The 5,849-nt window shown below is 46.8% G+C and overlaps 1 non-coding gene across 1 annotated transcript; it reads right to left on the bottom strand.

The window, feature by feature from the left end:
* Positions 1-668: 668 nt before the first annotated feature.
* On the bottom strand, positions 669-723 carry LOC144808179 (U7 small nuclear RNA). Its single transcript, XR_013606703.1, has one exon. It is a non-coding gene; the product is annotated as a U7 small nuclear RNA (small nuclear RNA).
* Between the last annotated feature and the right edge of the window lie 5,126 nt (positions 724-5,849).

Below are 5,849 nucleotides of genomic sequence, written 5' to 3'. Positions count from 1 at the left end.
CTGCATAGCCTATGTCCTTCTGCTGCAACTGCCCTTTCCAAAGCTGTATTGGGTGTTGTGATTGGTGTTGTGGTTCCTGAGATTACCCGCCGCAACGGTTTGGGCTCCCTCTTTATTATATAAGTATCGACAATAGATTTCACATGCACTGCTGTGGAGGTGGAACCTAAAAAGGACCAGGTGCTCTAACTCGTGGTCAGTTAGGTAAGTACCTATGTCACTAGTGTCACTGTTACTTTAGCGAGTGGGCCCAGGGCCCAATACTTTACACTCTGCAAGTCTGTTTTGTTTAACTTTAAGCTTGTTGTAATCATTTATTTACGTCTGGAGAGACAACTTCTCACAAAGTATCTATCAGCAGCAAACCTAGAATGGAGGTTACATGGACTAAAAAAATCCAGGCTTTCAAAATAAGGTAAAATTGTGCAATTTCGGCAAAGGACGACGAGAATGGCTGTTTTCGTTTGCATTTACAAAATCAACTGGCAATATCTACCATTCATTAACATAGTTAGCAATATCTACAAAACAAATGTAAATGTTAACTCCCGCTTCTTAATGAAAAAATAATATTAACATTTAATTAATGTAATATGACTATTCAGCAATCTGTTTTAGTTTAGATAAAAACAAAAGTACTTATCCAAATATTTTGTTAACCATGAATAGGTGGCTCCTCTTTAAGAAGAACCTTCTTAACAAATAGTAAAGAGCTAAATTCTTAAAATGTAAAGTTGTTATTTCACGCCCAAGGACTAAGTAACACCTACTTTTATTATGGTCATAATTTATATATTCACTTTGATTAAAATGGGAAGGAGTGAAAGATCTGAGGGTACTAACAGAAGTTAAACTTGACATTTTAACACAGAAATATAAAGAAAAGAAGTCGATGGCATTGCACAGAAAATATGCAAATATAAGAACTACAGCCACTCCCTGCTTGAGATCTGACAGCGACAAATCAAACACCACTCTGGTATACATGCGCCATGGTATAATGTATGCCGGGTTGGCGTTTGGTCGTAAGGAAGTCTCGTAAAAGTGATACAGTGAAATCTACAAGATTTCCCTGAGTCACTTTTACGACGCCACTGCGTCAAAACCTTGCACCTGCTTGAAGCAGGTTTAAGGATTGACGCAGCATGATGGGAATAGGCATTCCTGACCATTGCTGGAGTTGTGTCGTGTTTACAACACAACTCCAACAATGCATTGCCTTTACGACAAAAGATGCGTCACACATCTGTCTATCATTGCGCCATGGTGCACCGCATTGTAAATGCGGCGCATCCATGGTGGTGCATGGGTTTTTTTCTGTCACGCAAATTAACTGGCGCATCTCTGCTAATATGCAGCGATGCGCCAGTTCTTGTAAGTCTGCCCCCTAGTCTTTACATGGAGTAATGAGGAGAAATGCTTTATATCAACTTGTTTTTGCTGTTTCTATATGTACTGTTTTATGCAGCACATATAAAAACAACAAAACGCCATTCATGATTGTTTATGTGCAGAAAGGTATCCCTTTCTGCACATAAGCAATCATTCCCCCTGCGCAGTCACCTTTGCACTACCTTCCAAGGGTGCCTGCGTTGGGGCTAAAGCGGTACAAAAGGGGGTGGCGATGGACAGAGCATCCAAACCAATCAAACACTCACACCCAGTCAAAAGATCTGGGTTTGATCCATCACCGTTCTTTAGCCCACTCTGCCACCCCAGTTCAGACATGGCTATATGCAAATCAGTCTGACCCCGTGCCTCATGGGAACAGTCCAGACCAAACTGCCAAGCCATGCCTTCCCTGGACCGGAAACAAGCCTCCAAGGACCGGTTCCTGGCATTCCAGCCGTCTTCAGCCCAGCCTGCCCGAATCCAGTGGCAAAGTAGGCAAGGGACTCACGTCCGAGCATACCCAGCCACACTCATGGCGGCCAAAGCGGTACAAAAGGGGAGGGGATAGCGATGGACAGAGTATCCGAACCAATCAAACACTCACACCCAATCAAAAGATCTGGGTTTGATCCATCACCGTTCTTTAGCCCACTCTGCCACCCCAGTTCAGACATGACTATATGCAAATCAGTCTGACCCCGTGCCTCATGGGAACAGTCCAGTCCGAACTGCCAAGTCATGCCTTCCCTGGACCAGAAACAAGCCTCCGAGGACCGGCTTCCGGCATTCCAGCCGTCTTCAGCCCGGCCTGCCCGAATCCAGTGGCAAAGTGAGCTAGGGACTCACGTCCGAGCATACCCTGCCACACTCATGGAGGCCAAAGCGGTACAAAAGGGGGTGGCGATGGACGGAGCATCCGAACCAATCAAACACTCACACTCAGTCAAAAGATCTGGGTTTGATACATCTCCGTTCTTTAGCCCACTCTGCCACCCCAGTTCAGACATGGCTATATGCAAATCAGTCTGACCCCGTGCCTCATGGGAACAGTCCAGCCCGAACTGCCAAGCCAAGCTTTCCCTGGACCGGAAACAAGCCTCCGAGGACCGGTTTCCGGCATTCCAGCCGTCTTCAGTTCGGCCTGCCCGAATCCAGTGGCAAAGTGAGCAAGGGACTCACGTCCGAGCATACCCTGCCACACTCATGGCGGCCAAAGCGGTACAAAAGGGGGTGGCGATGGACGAAGCATCCGAACCAATCAAACACTCACACCCAGTCAAAAGATCTGGGTTTGATCCATCACCGTTCTTTAGCCCACTCTGCTACCCCAGTTCAGACATGGCTATATGCAAATCAGTCTGACCCCGTGCCTCATGGGAACAGTCCAGCCTGAACTGCCAAGCCATGCCTTCCCTGGACCGGAAAAGAGCCTCCGAGGACCGAGGACCGGTTTCCGGCATTCCAGCCGTCTTCAGCCCAGCCTGTCCGAATCCACTGGCAAAGTGAGCAAGGGACTCACGTCCGAGCATACCCTGCCACACTCATGGCGGCCAAAGCGGTACAAAAGGGGGTGGCGATGGACGGAGCATCCAAACCAATCAAACACTCACACCCAATCAAAAGATCTGGGTTTGATCCATCACCGTTCTTTAGCCCACTCTGCCACCCCAGTTCAGACATGGCTATATGCAAATCAGTCTGACCCCGTGCCTCATGGGAACAGTCCAGCCCGAACTGCCAAGCCATGCCTTCCCTGGACCGGAAACAAGCCTCCGAGGACCAGTTTCCGGCATTCCAGCCGTCTTCAGCCCGGCCTGCCCGAATCCAGTGGCAAAGTGAGCAAGGGACTCACGTCCGACCCTTTTGTACCGCTTTTGTCCGCCATATGTGTGGCAGGGAATGCTCAGACGTGAGTCCCTTGCTCACTTTGCCACTGAATTCAAGCAAGCCGGGCAGAAGACGGCTGTAATGCCAGAAACCGGTCCTCGGAAGCTTGTTTCCGGTCTAGGGAAGACATGGCTTGGCAGTTCGGGCTGGACTGTTCCCATGAGGCACAGGGTCAGAGTGATTTGCATATAGCAATGACTGAACTGGGGTGGCAGAGTGGGCTAAAGAATGGTGATGGACTGAACCCAGATCTTTTGACTGGGTGTGAGTGTTTGATTGGTTCAGATGCTCCGTCCATTGCCAACCCCTTTTGTACTGCTTTGGGGCTAGGCAGCTGTAATTTGCGCCAGGACAGTGGGGAAACACAGGGCTGCAGAGTATTGTAAATACGTTGGTATTGCATTTCCAAAAGTGGCGGAGCGTGGCATTAAACCAAGAATGCTAACGCCGCTCTCCGTCACTTTCCATGTAATTATACTTCTTAATGTTTTAGTGGAGGCAGGAGATGCAAGGTAGGGGGAGGGGAGAATTTTGAGGGGAATTTTAGGACAATGAGCTATAAAATGTGCCCAAGCTTTTCAAATTAACAGCCTCATTTATGAGGTTTGGGCACAGGGCAGCGCCGCAAACAATCTTAATGCGCTGCCCTGAGTCAAAAGAAAAGGACCGGCAGAAGCAGTAATCTATGAGATACGTACATTTCTATCCTTTTCCCCTCGCTGCCGCACAATGGGCTGCTATGAACTAACGCAAGCACTCTTGCACCATAGTGCAAGGGTGCCTGCGTTGCAGGGATGATTGTTTTTGTGCAGGAAGAGACACCCTCCTGCACAAAAACAATTACGAGAGGTGTTTTTCCTCTATGTGTGCAGGAAAAGCGAGAAGAAATGAAGGTATTTCTCCTCTTTGTGCCTCACTTACACCTCCCCTAGGAGGTGTAGCCTTTTGACGTATTCCCAGGTTTTTTAATTCTCGTAAGTCAATGCCATGGGTGTTACGTGGGAACACCCACCGTAATGCCTATGGCACGCCTCCCTATTGCAGGGTGAAACAACACAGCAACTTTCTCTGCGTTGCCTTAGTCCATATCTACAAGGATAGGCCTTTGTAAATGCAGGAAAACATACTAAAACCAATAGATTGGAGGAAAAGTAAGTGTTAAGCACAGAAGCTAAGAAAGAGAGGCTCAGGATGAAAGGCCTTTTTTAAGTTTATATTATAAACTAGCAGTCCGTCCCGACGTTGTCCGGGTATGAATTGCTGCCAGCCAGTAGTATATTATTTTGTAGGATTTCGTTTTGATAGCATTTCTTATCTGTGACAGGCCTGTGAAACGCTCCGATTCACCGTGCACTGCTGATGCATTTAAGAGTGCGCGTTCAATAGTGTGTGAATCCGAGTTGCCCTACATTATTTTTCCTTGAAATATTATATAGCGCGAACTCGACAACATGGCATGAGCACAATTTACATTACAGAAGAACACATTCATTTGTGGTAGGCACGAGGAGACAAAGCGATTTGCCTGGAATCACAGGATGTTGAGCTGATGCCGAGATTCGAACGTAGCTCCCCAGCTCTAACGTTCGCAATTCTAGAACTTGTGGCGGGAGGTGTGACTAAAAGTGTATGTCGGTGCTGGCCATCAATGAGAGAGACCTGTGCATTTTTCAAATCGGGGGTGAAAAAATATGAGTATGTTGCTGGAGATGTGGGCCGCCGTGCCACCAATGTACTTACCGGGGGAGGATAAACACCCATTATTCAGCAACTTTCTTTCCGCATACCATCACTCCGCATACTTTCATTACGAAAGTACCATGACTCCGCAATGCCATTATAACGCATGGCATTACATTTTATATGCTTTTACCACGCATACATTTACAACGAAATTCGTTGTAAATGCATGAATGGTAAAAGCATTTTTTTTGTTATGTTTGGATAAGGTAAGTATGGGTATAGAGGTATATGTTTATGGGTACTAAGGTATATGTTTTGGGGTGTTTGGATATTTTAAGGGTTCAGATATAGTTTTGGTTATGGGGTACAGGGGTAGTTTTAGGGTTTAGGGATAGGTATGGGTTTTGGGGTACAGGGGTATTTTTAGGGTTCAGGGCTAGGTTTGGGTTTTGGGGTAGAGGGGTATTTTAAGGGTTCAGGGCTAGGTTTGGGTTTTGGGGTACAGGGGTATTTTTAGGGTTCAGGGCTAGGTTTGGGTTTTGGGGTACAGGGGTATTTTAGGGTTCAGGGGTAGGTTTGGGTTTTGATGTACATGGTTATTTTTATAGTTCAGGGCTAGGTTTGGGTTTTGGGGTACAGGGGTATTTTTAGGGTTCAGGGGTAGGTTTGGGTTTTGAGGTTCAGGGCTAGGTTTGGGTTTTGGGGTACAGGGGTATTTTTAGGGTTTAGGGATAGGTTTGTTTTTTGGGGTACAGGGTATTTTTATAGGGTTAAGATGGGTTAGTGTTTAACGGTGTTTGGGTATTTTAAGGAGTAAGGGTGGGTTATGATTATAGGGTGCAGGTGTATTTAAACGGAGCAGGGTGGACACCCGGAGCTGGAATGTA

Source organism: Lissotriton helveticus, chromosome 1_2 (assembly GCF_964261635.1).
Source record: "Lissotriton helveticus chromosome 1_2, aLisHel1.1, whole genome shotgun sequence".
NCBI lineage: Eukaryota > Metazoa > Chordata > Amphibia > Caudata > Salamandridae > Lissotriton > Lissotriton helveticus.
This window is presented reverse-complemented; position numbering and strand designations above follow the sequence as displayed.